Source organism: Sorex araneus, chromosome 5 (genome assembly GCF_027595985.1).
Source record: "Sorex araneus isolate mSorAra2 chromosome 5, mSorAra2.pri, whole genome shotgun sequence".
Lineage (NCBI taxonomy): Eukaryota > Metazoa > Chordata > Mammalia > Eulipotyphla > Soricidae > Sorex > Sorex araneus.
The window spans coordinates 131,918,814-131,935,335 of NC_073306.1; the positions used below are offsets into that span (position 1 = coordinate 131,918,814).

At 57.7% G+C, this 16,522-nt stretch overlaps 1 protein-coding gene across 4 annotated transcripts in view; it reads right to left on the reverse strand.

The window, feature by feature from the left end:
- Positions 1–5,764: 5,764 nt before the first annotated feature.
- The window catches only part of KCNB1 (potassium voltage-gated channel subfamily B member 1), a 104,897-nt gene continuing 94,139 nt past the window's right edge, over positions 5,765–16,522 (reverse strand). Inside the window, exons 4-5 of one of the 4 annotated variants that reach the window (XR_008630203.1) lie at positions 7,921–8,092; positions 5,765–6,953 (exon numbers count right to left, since the gene is read on the reverse strand). The gene's annotated coding sequence lies outside the window, so the exon portion shown is untranslated. Of the gene's footprint in view, positions 6,954–7,920; positions 8,096–13,205; positions 13,338–16,522 lie in introns of those variants that run through there. The other 3 variants (XR_008630204.1, XR_008630202.1, XR_008630205.1) reach the window with 3 other exon arrangements.

The following is a 16,522-nucleotide window of genomic DNA, read 5'->3' on the forward strand; positions in this document are numbered from 1 at the left end:
CTCCCGCTGCTCTTCCAGGGAGGAAGGGAGCAACCCTCGGAGTGCTGCTCCTCCGTCAGCAGAGAACGAGAGGGAGGGGGTGGACGAGACAGGAGTGCCGGGCAGGGGCTGGCGGCAGGGACATCGGCCCTGGCCAGGTGGGACGTCGTCCATCCCCTGGGACCCAGAGAAGGCTGGGGGGGGGCACAGACATGTGTGAGAGAGGGAGCAGCAGCGCAAAGGCCCCGGGAGCGTCTGCGTGTGTTCTCATGCTCAGCAGAGCAGCAGGGCAGGGGAGAAAGCTGTGCGTGAGTGTGACTTGTGTGTGCATGTGTGTGTGTTTGCTGTGTGTGTGCATGTGTGTGAGTGCATGTGTGTGCGTGCATTGTGTGTGCATGTGCATATGTGCACACGCGTGTGGATATGCGAGTGCTTGTGTGTGTGTAGGCATGTGTGTGAGTGCATATGTGTGCATATGCATATGTGTGTGTCCATGCGTATATGTGCATGTGCACTTGTGTGTGTGCACATGTGTATGTGTGTGCATGTGTGTATGTGCATGTGTGTATGTGTGTGTGAGTGCGCTCGTGCACAGGGCCCGTGTCACCCCTGGCAAGTCGTGTTGGGGCTGGGCACTTCCTCTGTATACTGTGGGATTCACAGGACATGTCTGTGGGGAGAGGACTCTCCTCACAGTGCTCAGGGGACTGGAGTATGTGATGCTGTTTGGCGCCAGCACTGTGGGGGCATTAGTCACTCTGGTGGTGCTTAGAGGTCACCAGGGCAACACCCAGGGGTGCTCAGGGGGTCATGTGGTACAGGGGATCGAACTCAGGGCCTTGCTCACACAGAGGCTCCTGCCCATGAAGGGGAATGACAGACACGTGACAGGATCTGACTCTATATTCACCCCCCCCACTGTGCCCCCGAGAAGGACAGTGCGGGGTGAGGGTTTGTGGTGACGCCAGAGGATTGCGGGTCTGTGTTAGCGGTGCGGGCAGAGACTGGGTGGGCGCCCTGCACCCTGCGTCCGCCTTACAGGCCATGAGCAAGGTGGTGTCAGGGCCGGCCTCCGGGCGGTGCCCGACACACAGCAGGCACCTGAGGAAACTTCAGGAAGACGGGCCGAGTGATAGTGCGGTGAGGAGATGGTGCATTTGCCTCGTTCAGGGCCAACCTGGGCTCGATCCCCGGCGTCCCATAGGGCTCCCTGAGCACCTCCAGGAGTGCAGAGTGCAGACTGCTGAGTGCAGAGCCAGGAGTGGCCCCTGAGCATCGCCGGGTGTGGCCCCAAAGCAAAAAAGAGAAATCCAGGAAAGAGCGAAGGCTTAACTGGGACAGTGACAAGGGGTGTGGGCGAGTTTGCATCCCCTTCACGGCCATAAACTCACTTCCGCTTGGCCCAGCTGTGAGGCAGTGACTGACTTGGGGGACTGAGAAGGGCCAGAGAGATCACACAGGGGTCAGGCACTGGCCTCGCACCTGACCCGGTTCCATCCTCAGCACTGCAGAGGGTCCCCCAGGGCCATCAGGGGCCAGGAGTAACCCCCAGCACAGTGGGTGTGGCCCCAGCCCCCCTTGCCCACTGCCCCAAAGTAAAGCAGAACCGGGAAGGAGGCTGTGAACTGCATTGCTTCTGGTGCACGACCCTCCCCTGCCCCCCACCCCCCGCCCCTGCTCCGTGCACCCGCCCTTCGCAGCCGGCCTCTCCCTGCTGTGTCCGGGTGCCCACCACTGCCCACCGCGGCCCCACTGCTTGCAGACGGTTCCATCCAGTTATGGGGTGCGGTCATTTCTAGAGACCCCCCCTCCCCTGGGGCCCATCGTGTGGCTGGGAACTGGGGACCCCACCCCAGGGACACATGTCTGGGGGTCTGCACCCTCGTGGATGGGGCAGGGGGTCCCCCCACGAAACCACCCACAGGGGAGGAGAAATTGGGAGAGGGAGAGTTCCGGGCAGAGACCGATGCCCCAGGAAGGGTGGTCGTGCCAGGAGCTGGCCCCCCACCTTGGGCGCGTGCCCGTCTCGGCGGCTGCGGCCAGCAGGGGGCAGCAGCGCCCGCGCGCTCCCGGGCCCCTGCGCGGGCCGCGTTCCCTCCAGCAGGGGGCGCCGTTGACTGCGCCTTGTCGGAAAAGTTGGGCCTGAAGGAACCAAGGCTGAGCTCTTGGGCTCCTCTCGCGTCTGGGACTAGTTGCAGTTGGCTCTGCTTTTATTTATTTAGTTTTTTTTGGGGGGAGTCACTCCCGGCGATGCACAGGGGTCACTCCTGGCTCTGCACTCAGGAATTACTCCTGGCGGTGCTCAGGGGACCCTATGGGATGCTGGGACTCGAACCCAGGTCTGCTGCATGCAAGGCAAATGCCCTCCCCGCTGTGCTATCGTTCCAGCACCCTGGTTCTGCTTTAAGACCTTCCCCCACTCCGCTGTGGGCCTCAGTTTCCCCATTTGTAAATCGCAGGGGCTCCTCCCTCCCTGGGCCCACCTGCGTTTTGTGCTTCTATCGAACCCGGTGCTGTTCTTTTTATTCTTTCTTCTACTGGGGGCTGGGGGGCCACACCCTGCAGTGCTCAGGGGTTGCTCCTGGCTCTGCACTCAGAAATCACTCCTGGCGGGGCTCAGGGCGCCATGCAGGGCGCCCGGGATTGAGCCCTGGTCGGCAGCGAGGGAGGCGAGCGCCCTCCCCGCTGTCCCGTCGCCTGGCCGACCCTGTGGCCACTTCCCTTTGTGGCTTTCTCCCCTCAGCTCCGTCTTCCCTCTTTCCTCCTTCCGCACTCTTCCCCGGCTCCCTGCGGACAGGCCTGTCTTCCTCTCAGCTGCTTCCTTTGCTTGGCCCGAGGGCCGCCGATCTCCTGGCTGCTTTCAGCGGTTGGTTCCCGTCCCTGGCGGGGCAGCTGGGACCGGGGTGGCACCTGCATTTCCCTGCACAGAGCCCTTCAGCCACCGCTCCCCCCGCTCTGGAGGGGTGGCGAGCGTGAAGCTCTCTGTCCACTGAGCAGCTGGGGATGGAGTCAGGGCCCCCGTCCTTGGTTCCACAACTGGTTAACCCCTCCCCACCTTTTCTTTTTGGAGGGTGATACACGTGGCTTTGCTCAGGGCAAGTGGCCTAACCATTGTGCTATCTCTCCGGCCCCTCACATGGAAATCATTTAGCTACTATCTTTCTTGTGTCCCAGGCCACAGAGAATACTGTTCTGTTGCTCTTCATCAATACCATCGGCCCCTACAGAGTGAGCCCCATTCGCTTTTATCTAATTACAAACAAGTGTGTGTGGGGGAGAGGCCTCCAGGGCTCGAACCCAGGACCTTGGACCAGCAAAGCGTGTGACTGGAGGGCAGGCCAGAGGAAGAGCCAATGGCCAGCGGCAGGGAGGCACCACGGGGGACATCCCCTGGGTCCTCTCCCAGGCTTGTCTGGGGACAGGCCAGGGTTGCGGTCCTGTCAGCCCTATAGCCGGGGCCAGAGAGACGTGGCAACACGCTGAACCCAGGCTCCGCACACGGGGACCAGGTCCCACTCTGGCACTGCGAGGTTCTCCAGCACCGCCAGGAGCGAGCCCCGAGCACGCGCCTGCCCGCAGGGGTGGCAGACAAACTAATTAAATAAATTAAAACTAATTTAATAGGAAGTTAAAAAAGGGGGGAGAGGGGCAGCACAGCGGGGAGGGCGTTTGCTTTGCGCCCGGCCGACCCGGGTTCCACCCCGGCATCCCATCGGGTCCCTGAGCACCGCGAGGAGTGATTCCTGAGTGCAGGTGCGACTCCCCGCCTACCCGGGAAAGGAAAGTTAGAGAGGGGGAAAGGTCAGGGCTGCATCGGTCAGGACAGTGGGGAGGGTGTTTGCTTGACGCGCAGCTGACCTGGGTTCGATCCTCGGTGCCCCATAGGGTCCCCTGAGCAATGCCAGGAGTGGCTCCTGGGTGTGGCGCCAAAACAAACAACAGCAACGACAACAGGAATGGAAAGGATCTGAGAGGCACTGAGGGTGGGGTTCACGGCCGAGCCTCCGCCTTCCTTCTGGGGGGCCGGGACCACCCTCAGCTCCACCCACCGCCTTGGCAAACGGGGCTGGTGGGGGGGGTTGTGGCAGGACTCGGCAGCACAGGCCCAGCCTTGGACATTCTGCAGGTTGCTTTTTTTTTTTTTTTAATTTGGCCGCAACTCCCAGCTCCACGCTTGGGCGCTGCTCCTGACGGCGGTGGGTTCCGGGGACCCCCTGACTCTCCTGCGGGCAAACATGATGAGCTCCGGCCCGCTGAGCTCCTTTGGGGACGGAGGCCTGGCTTGGATCCTGGCACTTAAAGAAAGAAAAAAAAAAAAAGCAAAAAGAATAAAATAAGAGCAGCAAACTCAAGTTCTCACGTAGTGAAATATCCCGGGCAGGGGAGCCGGGGGCTGGGGTTCGGGTTCAGGCGTGGCTGGACTCGGGGCCTGGGAGGTTGGGGCCATTGCCCCAGGCCCCCTGGTCCTGCTCTCCGGGACTTGCTTCAGTGTTGCTTTTGTTTGGGGGCCTCGCCCAGCCGTGCTCAGGGCTTACTCCAGGCTCAGTGCTCAGGAGCCCCTGCATGTGGTGCTGGCGATGGCAAGCAAGTGCCCTGGCCCCGCCCTCGGTCTCTGGCCCCACCGCTGCCTCCACGGCTGGGCAGGCGCCCGGCTTCCTCCCTGCCCGCCTCACGGGGAGGAGGGGACTCTTCCCGGGGGGCCATGTACCATCTCACACACTCGCCTCTGAGCCCCTCGGGTGGAGATCGGGCACGTCGGGTGGGCAGGGCTGCGCCAGGTGTGTCCCTCTCGGTAGGGGTCAGTTCTGCTGACCCCGAGGAACCGTGGGTTGCAGAGGACTCCTGGGGGCTCGGGGAAGACCTGGATTCCCTCGGGGACCCCAGGAGCCCCCGAGGCCCAGAGGCACAGGACCGCCATCCAACTCCACCTCCGAGTTGCCGTCTGACCTCAGCAAGCCCCTTCCTCACTCCGAGCCCCCCGTTTCCTCAGGGGTCCAGGCCTAATGTCGGGGCTCACCCAGTGTGGAGCTTCCGGGGTCCAAAGATTTCACGGAGGCCTGCCCTGCCCCCGGCTCCCACAGGGCCGAGCTAGGGCCGAGGAATGTGCGGCCTCTATGAAGCTGGACACCGGACACGACACGGGGGGGGGGGGCAGGGGGGCTGGACACCGGCCCTCCTGTCCCCATCCATCCCGGCAGGGCCCAGCCTGTGAGGGGAGGCAGGGAAGGGCCCCCACTCTGTTTGCACAGCCTCAGTGCTCTCAGCTATAATTGGCTCTGACGGAATGATCTCATCCTCCAGCCGAGGAGGGAGGGAGCCGGGTGGGGGGTGGGGGACAGGCTCCGGGAGCATCTGACATGACTCGTGACTAATCCGCTTCCCTCCCGGAGAGAGGGTCGCCTCTCTGAGGATGACACAAAAATTGGAAAAAGTCTGGATAACAGAGCAAAGGGGGGAGGGGGTTGTGCTCAGTCCAGGAAGGGAGTCCCGGGTTCGATTCCCTGCACCAGCCCCTCGGCCTGCTCCAGGGCTTTGTAAGACAGAGGAGGGTCTGACTTCAGGGCCCCGGGGTAGAACCCAAAGGCAGGCCCACAAGTCAGCTGGTTCCCCGGGTCCCGTCCATTGATTCCGGGGCGGGAGGGCAGGAGGGGAAGCGGGCGTTTGTCCCGGTGGATTCTCCATGGGTGTTTGTGGCCGACCCGGGCTCATTTAAATGCCCATACATTAATTCTGAAAGATGAGCTCCTAATCAACTTTTAAAAAGCTTGTCACAGCACCATCTGTCTGGCGTTTGTCACTATTGCCTTACATAAGAGGAAAGACATTTTTAAAGAATGCGGCTGCATTTAGTAATTGGATCTCCGGAGCGGAGCCAGCGAGGGCACCGTGCTCTGGAGTCCGGGGGGCCTCCCCGAGTCCCACACGAGCTCGGCGGAGAGCTGAGAGACGCCCGCGGTGGCTCCTGTGGCCCCGGCCTTCCTTTCTTCTCGCAGCGTCCGTCTCTCCCTTCTCATCTTCCTCCCGGCCCGCTCAGATCCGTCCTGTCTCCGCCCGGCTCCTCCCCACGGGCCTCGGCTGGAGGGTGGCTGGCTCGGAGTGCAGAGGGGACAGGTGCTTGCAAGGGCCGGGTGCAGGGCAACACTCTCCAGCCAGAGTGCTCAAGCCTGATTTCATCCCTGACCCCTGAGCACTGCCAACTGTTGCCTGGAGACTCCTGAGCACTGCTGGGAGTGCTCCCCCTGGAATAAGTGACTATGTAGTGGGAGCTTTGGTTCTGCGCAGCTGGGCTGCAGAGGGTGGGCCCACAGCTGTCGGACACACAGGGGGAGACAGCTCTGTGCCACATTCCATCCTCTTCCTCCTCGACTCAGTGCTCAGGGAGCACTCCTGGCAGGGCTTGCGGGCTCCTGTGTGTTGCTGGGGATGGAACCCAGGTCAGCTGCGTGCGGGGCAAGTGCCCTAACCCTGTCCCCTCTCTCGGCCCCTCTCTTCCTCAGGCTCAGAGAGAACTTCGGCTCAGGTGCAGGACCGGCTCCATGCATGCGCCAACCATGCAGTGTCACCCCACCCCGGGCTCATGCTGGTCCCGCCCTTGCGTCATGGTCCTGCTGTCTTAGTTTCCTACGGACTCTCGGACAGGGAGGCCCTGGCTCGGGCCGGTCCTGGCTGCTCGCTGAGTACGGCCTTCTCGGCCCAACGCCTCAAACCAGATGCCAAGTGCGCTTTTGGAAGCCAGGAGGAGTCACACGCATGTCTATTCCGGAACGTCACGCCATGTGTGGTCGTGGGGGCTCCTGCCCGTGTGCAGCCCGGCGGCTGTTTTCATTGCTCCTGGCAGGGGCTGGTGGCTCCCAGGGAGACCCTGTGCCGGGTCACGGATATGGCTCACGTGGCGGGTGGTGAGGCCTGCCTTCAGCCTGATGGCCACTTGACCTTCCACAAGTAGCTTTCCGTCTTGGCTTTGCACCTGTGAACTGGACAGGCCGACAATGATGGTGGTGGTCAGGGTGATGGTGATGACAGTAACGGTGATGGTGATGATGGTGTTGGTGTGATGATGGTGATGGTGATGATGGTGATGACGGTGATGACGGTCCTTATGGTCAGGGTGATGATGGTGATGACGGTCCTTATGGTCAGGAAGATATGATGGTGATGATCAGGATGATGGTGATGACAGTAACGGTGATGGTGATGATGGTGATGACAGTGATGGTGTTGGTGATGATGGTGATGATGGTGATGGTGATGATGGTGATGATGGTGATGGTGATGATGATACTTACGGTCAGGATCATGATGGTGATGATGGTGATGGTGTTGGTGTTGGTGTTGATGATGGTGATGGTGATGATGGTGATGGTGTTGGTGTTGATGATGGTGATGGTGAGGATGGTGATGGTGATGATGATACTTACGGTCAGGATGATGGTGATGATGGTGACGGTCACGATGATGATGATGATAATGGTGATGATGGTGATGGTGATGATAATAAGAATGATGGTGATGGTGGTGACGGTGTTGGTGTTAATGATGATGGTACTGGCCATGGTGATGATGGTTATGGTCATGATGATGGTGATGGTGGCAATGGTGATGGTAATGATGGTGATGGTCATGACAGTTATAGTGATGGTGTTGATGATGGTGACGGTAATGGTGATGGTAATGATGATGACGGCCATGGTCATGGTCATGATGATGGTGATGGTGATGGTGGCAATGGTGATGGTGAGGATGGTGGTGATGGTGGTGATGATGATGGTGGTGATGGTGATGGTGGTGATGGTCATGATGACGGTGATGATGGTGATAATGGTGGTGATGGTGATGATGGTGATGGTGATGATGGTGATGGTGATGGTGATGAGGATGCCTCTTTTCCCCTTGGTTTGAAGACAGGACTACTTCATACGGAATCTAGAACATTCCACTCACCACCTCTCCCTCACTTGGCACAGGGAGTCCATGGATGCCCGTGCCAGAGTGGGCAGCAGCCTCTGCAGTCGCTGGCTATGAGCTCCCTTCCTCCCATCCTCTCTAGAACATTCCTTGCCAATGTTCTTTTTTGTTGCTCACTGCAGCATAGGGGTTTACAGCCAAGGCTGCCCTACTGGAGGAAAAAACACCATTTTGAGGGAAACTTTTTTTTTTTTGGCCACACCCTGTGGTGCTCAGGATTTATTCCTGGCTCTTTGCTCAAGGGTTACTCCTGGCGGGGCTCGGGGTATGGAACCTGGGTCAGCCGTGTCTAAGGCAGGTGCCCTCCCACTGCCCTCTGGCTCCGGCCGCCTGCACCATTTTCTGTCTAGAGCACTGTCCGCCCTGTCCGGGTGAGCGCTGGATGCCGGCAGCTGCTCGATAGCCGAAGGGGCGGAGGGTGAACGCATGACTGAGCCCATGAGCTCATTTCTGTGGGCACCCAATGCCACTCAGGAGCGGCTCCTGGCGGTGCTGGGGCCCATGTGATGCCAGGGATTGGGCCTGGACTCCCCACATAGACCCTCGTGCGCTCAGCCCATTGTGCTAGGGCTGAGCTATGACCTCCCCCGCACACCCGCCCAAAGCTAGGGCCCTTCAAGGTCACAGCTTCAAGGGCAGGAAGGGAGGGGAAGACTCAGATCCTGGCATCCAAGTGTCCCGGCCCCGGGTGGGACCGCCTGGAAAGCAGGCCCTTGGGCACCCTCCCAGCCCTCCCCTGGTCTCAGCGAGCTGGGTGTGGACTCAGGCTGGGGAGGAGCCTCAGGGTGGCAGGAGGGAGTCAGCCGGGTGGTGGGAGGCGGGGCTGTTTACAGGCCCTGGCAGCTGTCGCCATGACAACGGACAGCCTCCAGCTCCCTGCGTCATGGGGAAGAAGGCTTGGCTGCCTGGGCGCGGGGGTGCAGGGAGGACAATGCGGGTGGGGAGGCACTGAGGCGTGCGGACCCCAAATATCCAGGCTTGAGGAAGGATCTGGGAGAGCTGCTGGCAGGAGGGCCTAGGCGTGCTAAATAAGTGCGTGTGAGTGCGTGTGCACCTGTGTGTATGCATACACATGTGTGAGTGCATGTGTGTGTATGTATACATGTGCATGTAGGTGAATGTGTATGCATACATATGCGTATGTGTGTATGTATACATGTATGCATGTGTGTATGTATACATGTGTGCATGTGTATATACATGTGTGCATGTGTGTGAGTATGTGCATTTGTGTGTATGCATATATGTGCATTTGTGTGTATGCATACATTTGTGCAAGTGTGTGTATGCATACATGTGAATGTGTGCATGCATGTGTGAGAGTATGTGTGCACATGTGTGTGAATACATGTGAGTGTGTTCATGGAGTGTATGAGTGTGTGTGAATGCATACATGTGTACATGGGTGTATGCATGCATATGTGTACATGCATGTGTGTATGCATACATGTGTATATGCATACATGTGCATGTGTGTACTTGCATGTGTGTAGGAGAGAAGTCAGTGGGGTCGAGGTGGCTGTGTTTGAATCCTGTGACATGTTGGACCAATGAACTAACTTCTGTCCCGGGGACAGACTCAAGTGCGGGAGACGGTTCAGAGACAGTGACGTTACAGCTTTCGAAGGTCAAGTGCGTTGTTCCAACCTTTTTTTCTTTTTGCCACACCCTGTGATGCCCGGGTCTCTGAGTCTCTGTGCTCGGGACCAACCCGGAGTCACCCACGGCACGCACCTTCCCCTCTGGACTAGCTCTTTTGCCCCTATTTCAAACACTTAATATTTATTTCTTCTGCCCTAGGTGGCCTTCCAGCCGGGAGAGTAGAAACTTGGTGTCCCTTGGGCTTGGGGGTGCCGCCCTGGCCTTCAAGTCCCCCCACAGACAGTTCGGGCACCCGAGTGGGCACTGCAGTGCCGAGAGGCTGCGAGCTCGGGCTGCCTCACCGAAGGCAGACCCTGCCCCGTCTGCTGCGGGTGGGGCGCCATGCAGAACAGGGGAAAACAAAAAGACAAATCACGGCAGATGGTCCCCAGCACTGGGGGGAAGTAAAGCCAAGCCGGGAGCCAGACTGTGTGTGGGGGGTGCTCTGCAATTTTAGAAAGTGGGAGGAGGTGAAGATGTGGGGGCCCCGGAGCCGGAGAGATAGTCCAGCAGGGAGGGCGTTTGCCTTGCACACGGCCGGCCAGGGTTGATCCCCCGGCATCTGGTATGTTCCCCCCGCCTGCCAGGAGGGATCCCAGAGCACAGAGCCAGGAGTAATCCCGAGCATTGTGAGGTGTGGCCCCAAACAAACAAAACAAAGAGTGGGGGTGTCCCTGAGACAGTGGGGCCAGACGGGGGAGGCAGGACCCGAGACAGAGGGGTGAGCGAGGGCCACAGACGTGAGGCAGGGGGGTGGGGGCAGGTCGGGGCTGTGGCAGGCACTCCCACCCCTGTCTGAGGGAGGGGTTTGCGTGTCCACACTGGAGGGACATGTGTGTTCTCACACAGCAGTGCTCCCCTTCGTGGAGATCGAGCCTGTGTGACGGAGGCCGCCATTCCCGCGGGCCCCGGGCTCCACAGGCCCTTCTGGGTCGGGGCGATACCAGGCCCCGTGGCCCGGCCTGTGAATCCTTCTGAACGCAGCCCTGGACATGCCCCCAGCGGTCAGTGTCCGGAGCGTGGAACGTGAGTCTCCGGCCCGTGTGTGAATTTGTTTCTATTAAAAACCTGAATATTTGATCGCAGATTTTGAGGTTCGTGTTTATTTTCTTGCTTTCTCTTTTGTTTTGCATTTGAGTGCACACCTGGCGATGCTCCTGGTTACTCCTGGCTCTGCACTCAAGAGTTCTGGCGGTGCTCGGGGGACCATCTGGGCCGTGGGGTTGGAACCCATGTCGGCCGCGTGCAAGGCAAACATCCTCCAGGCTGCACCATCGCTCTGGTCCCTTCGTGCTTATTTTAAAAGATGCTATTAAGGGGCTGGAGTGATAGAACAGCAGGTAGGGCATTTGCCTTGCACACGGCTGACCCAGGTTTGATTCCTCCGTCCCTCTCAAAGAGCCTGGCAAGCTACCGAGAGTATCTCACCTGCACGGCAGAGTCTGGCAAGCTCCCCATAGCGTATTCGATGTGCCAACAACAGTAACAACAAGTCTCACATGGAGACGTTACTGGAGCCCGCTTGAGCAAATTGATGAGCAACGGGATGACAGTGACAGTGACAGTGAAAGGACTGGCTAGTAAAGACCATCTGTGTCCCAGCCATACCTTTCAAAGCTCAGACTTTGCAGCTACTCAGCTGCAATATGCTTTGGAAGCAGACAGAGACAATTCACAAATAAGTGGGCGTGTTTATTTCCTGGGCTGGAGTGATAGCACAGCAGGTAGGGTAGGGCGTTTGCCTTGCACGCGGCCGACTTGGGTTCAATTCCTCCACCCTTCTCGGAGAGCCCGACAAGCTACCAAGAGTTTCCCACCCGCATGGCAGAGCCTGGCAAGCTCCCTGTGACATATTCGATATGCCAAAAACAGTAACAACAAGTCTCACAATGGAGACGTTACTGGTGCCCACTCGAGCAGATCCATGGGCAACGAGATGACAGTGACAGTGAGATTCTTGGTGCCCCGTTTGCATGGGTACCTGGTCCTCTTCTCCTCATCCTGGCCCCGCCCACCCCAGGGCACTGATGGAGGGAAGGAGGAGCAGGCCAGGGCGACGGAAACCTTTCTTGGGGTTTCTCCCAGCCTCCGTGTTCTAAATCCAACCTGGCACCTTTACTTCCTTTAAGACAGGATTTATTGAGTGTTGGCGGCTTGCCAGGGGCTTGCATATATTTGCATACATTTCCATGGTATCTGTAGACCCATCCTATTGGCAGGCACTTGTTCAATCAAATATATATTTATTTGGGGCCTACCACATGCTAGGAAAAGCATCTGGTCTTACTGCCAGCCTCATACCCATTCCTTCGGGGACCAGAACTCCACTTTTCCCCTGAGGGACTCTAGCTTCCCTCTGACCCCCACAGTCGATGCGGTGCCCAGTCTGGCACCTCTGCACTCCCGTGCCCAGCTCAGCACCAGCCTGTGCCCAGTGTCATCCATCCCTCTGACTCTTGGCAGCGGCTGTGGACTAAGTAAGCATCACCCAAATTGATTTAATTAGGCTGTGTGCTGGGAACTTAGCTGCCCTATTGGAGGGAAAAATATTTATCAGCCACAGTTTCTAGTTCTATGACTGCCAGGCCCTGAGTCTCCTAATGAAAGGATGTTCGGTGAGGAAGGAAAATTAGATTTCTCATTACATTTTTAGACATCTGGATCCAGCCATACCTCTAAGACGATTTTTAAAATTAAGCCCTAATCGGGCTAGAGTGCTAGTACAGCGGGTCAGGCACTTGCCTTGTAGGTGGCCGACCAGGGTCCAATCTCTGTCATCCCATACGGTCCCCTCAGCCTCGGCAGAAGTAATTCCTGAGTGCAGAGCCGGGAATTACCCCTGAGTACCTGTGGGTGGGGTCTAAAACAGCAACAAAAATTATCCAGATTATTATAATTTTTTTTTTTTTTTTTTTTTTGCTTTTTGGGTCACACCTGGCGATGCACAGGGGTTACTCCTGGCTTTGCACTCAGGAATTACCCCTGGCGGTGCTCAGGGGACCATATGGGATGCTGGGATTCGAACTCGGGTCGGCCGCGTGCAAGGCAAATGCCCTACCCACTGTGCTATTGCTCCAGCCCCTATTATAATTTTTTTAACCAAATCACAATAATGTAAGAAAACAATAAAATAAAGTCAGATTATTTTTATTTAATCAATTTTGGTTTGGGGGCACCACACCTGGCGATGCTCAGGGATTCCTCCTGGCTCTGCGTGCAGGACTCATTCTGGGTGGTGCTCGGGGGCCCTAGGGGGGCCGGGGATGGGACCTGGGCTGGCTGCATGCAAGCAAACACCCTCTCCACTGTGCTATCGCTTGGCACCCAAGTCTTTTTTTTTTTTTTTTATAGCGGTGCCCGGGATTGAGTCCAGAGCCTCACACATGGGGCTGTGGCAGGTGCTCGGGTACGAGACCCCGTTCCCAGCCCTCTGGAACAGCCGAGGGCGCCCAGGAACTGCTGTGCTGGCCGCATTTCTCCATTCGAGTCTTGAATTCAGGATGGACCCCGGCGAGGGAGCAGATACCAAAGCTCCAAAGGCGAGGGGCCTGTCCAGCCGTGGGGGTCTCCGAACCCAGGTCCCTTCTCAACCCACACCTCTTTTCCGCTCCGTGTTAGCAGAACTCGGGAGAGACGTGTCTGCAGGGTGGGGATGGGAGGCGTCACCGTCACAAGAGCTCAATTCCAGTTCAGTCACATTTGCTTGGACCTTGATCAAAGCAGTTCGCTGGTCTGAGCCTCAGTTTCCCCATCTGGAAAGTGGGGGAGAGAGCGGTGACGTTGGCAGGAGAATCCGGAGAGACCATCGTGGGTATGAAGGTCTGAGCACAGCGCAGAGGGGTGGTCCTGAACCCGAGTGACCCCCTGGCTCTTGTCAGGAGGGGGAGGAGCAGCGGCGGACGCCTGGCCCCGCTCCCTGCCCGTCATGGGTGCCGCCGCCCTGGGTGGTGCCTCCTGCCAGTCACGCAGACCCGGCTCCCTCGCCCGGGCAGCCGCCACTTAAGAAACCACTTTCCCGGTCTCTCTTTTAATTTTCATTACACAAATTTCACATTTCCTGGAATGGAGGTCTTGAGTGGCTGGGCGCGTTTGGAAGCACGGTCGGCGCAGGCTCCACTTAGATTAATGGGGCTCGAGGCTGGCTCCCCGCGAGCCGAGACAAGGATGGATGGGCGGTCAGGCTGGGCGCGGACGCCGCCCTGGCCAGCCGGGGCAGCTCGCGGGGGCGAGGCTGTTCTCTCAGAGTGCTGGAGCCAAGGCTGTGCTGCTCCGCTCCGCGTGCCCTGGCTGTGATCCCTGACACCACATGGTCCCCTGAGCACTGAGCTAGGAGTCACCCAAGCATGAGCTGGGTGTGTTCCCTGCCCCCTCCACCCTAAATAATCAAGGACCTTCCAGGGACCACCCTCCCCCGCCGTGGCGCCCCACTACTCCCAGTCAGGTGCTGCCAGGTGGGCCCTGCCTGCTGGCCGCATCCACGTCCTGCCCACCGCCCTCCTCCCTGCCTCCCTCTCCAGCCCAACTTGAGCTCCCCGCTGTTCTGTTCGTGCCTCAGGATCTTTGCACTTGCAGTGTCCTCTGCCTGTCCAGTCACTGGGTGCGCCCTCCCCAAATCCTCCAGGCGGCAGCACACGCTCTGCTCATGCCTCACACACGCAAGCTCCAGGCCGTGTCCGCCATGGCCGCTTCCCCCTCCCAAGAACTGGTAACCTTTAGTCTGTTTCCTGCCTTTTGAGTTGAACCCCGTGTGTGTGTGTATGTGTATGTATGTGTGTGTATGTGTGTGTATGTGTGTGCATGTGTATGCGTTTGTGTGTATATGGGAGTATATATGTGTATTTGTGTATTTATGTGTGGCATGTGTGTATATGTGTGAGTGTGTGTATGTGTGTGTTCATGCGTGTGTGTATATGTATGCATGTGTTGTATCACTGTCACTTCACTGTCATCCTGTTCCTCATCGATTTGCTCGAGTGGGCACCAGTAATGTCTCCATTGTGAGACTAATTGTTACTGTTTTTGTCATATAATGCGCCACAGGTAGCTTGCCAGGCTCTGCCATGCGGACAGGATACTCTCAGTAGCTTGCCGGGCTTTCCGAGAGGGGCAGAGGAATCAAACCCGGGTCGGCTGCGTGCAAGGCAAACGCCCTACCCGCTGTGCTATTACTCCAGCATGTGTGTGTATATGTGTGTATGTGTGTATGTATGTATATGTGTGTACATGTGTGAACATGTGAGTGTGTATATGTGTATGCATATGTGTGTATGTATGTATATGTGTGTACATGTGTGAACATGTGAGTGTGTATATGTGTATGCATATGTGTGTATGTATATATATATATGTGTGTGTATGTGTGTGTGTGTTTGGTTTTGGGGCCACACCCAGTGGTGCTTAGGGGCCCCACTTGCTGGTGCTCAGAGAACCAGGTGTGATGCCAGGACTCGAACCCTTGCCAGAGCCCCAGTGGCATGACAGCAGGCCCCCTAACCTTTGTGCTGTCTCTCTGACTCGACTGTGTTTTTCTCTTTTGGGGCAGGGGGTGGATTCTGCAGACCAGCCAGGTCACACAGTATTTGTCTCTCTCAGGCCCGTCTCGCTTAGCAGATTCCCCCCAGTCACAGCGACAGGGTCTCCTCCTTTCTCGGTGCGCACGCACACACTCACCCTCACACACACAGTCACACGCACTCACACCCACACTCACGCACGCTCACACGCCCGTGCCTGCTCACACACTCACAGTCCCTTAATGGTCTCACCAGCGAGCCCCCGCGGCAGTGTCCCGGGGGCCGGCACGCAGGCCAGGGGTTTCAGGAGAGCGGCCGCCTCTTGATTCCCTCCCTGTGGCTATTTCCCGAGGACGGGCCAGCTGGGCCCAGAGAAGTCACTGACCACTTCTCTCTGGTCTTTCTCCCTTGACGCAGACCCGGGTTTCTGACATCCATCCTCTTCCTCCTCTGCAGAGGACTTGGAACCATTTCTTGTGAGGCAGGGTCCCTCAGTGCCTGAGAAAGTCTCTGTTTCCCTGGGGCCCTCAGGAAGGCTTTGCAGGGGACAGAATCTAGCTTGGCGGTTTTCTCTCCCAGCCTCCAACTGTGTCGCTGCTCTCTCTTGCTGTGCGGGTCCAGAGACGTCAATGTCATTTTGGTCTTTGCTCTTTGCATGGTCTCTCTACCCCGCCCCGGCCCCGAGGCTTCTTTTGTGATTCTTTCCCCTTCCATTTGAATTTTTTATACTTTCAGGATGATGAGCTGGGGCTGGAGCGATAGCACAGTGGGGAGGGTGTTTGCCTTGCACATGGCCAACCCAGGTTCGACCCCCAGCATCCCATAGGGTCCCCTGAGCACCACCAGGAGTGATTCCTGAGTGCATGAGGCAGAGTAACCCCTGAGCATCGCCGGGTGTGACCCAAAAAGCCAAAAAAAAAAAAAATAAGATGAGCCTAGGAGATGTGTGCCCCTCCTCTCCTGTTTCTGCACTTGTCTTGTTGAGTGTTTTCTGAGTGTCCCGGGAGGGTGTTGGGCATTAGTTTTGGGGAAGCACTCTGTCATCACTGCGTCAGATGCTCTCTTGTTCCTTCCTCTTTCTTCAGGGATGCTATGATGTGGATGCTTCACCTCTTCTAGTTGTGCCAGTCTTTGATATTTGGTTCTGTTTATTTATTTATTTATTTATTTATTTATTTATTTATGTTTAGTCCTTGGGCTGGAGCAATAGCACAGCGGTTGGGCGTTCGTCTTGCACGTGGCTGACCCGAGTTCGATTCCTCCGCCCCTCTCGGAGAGCCCGGCAAGCTACCGAGAGTATCACGCCCGCATGGCAGAGCCTGGCAAGCTCCCCGTGGCGTATTGGATATGCAAAAAACAGTAACAATAAGTCTCTCAATGAGACACGTTACTGGTGCCCGCTCGAACAGATCGATGAGCAACGG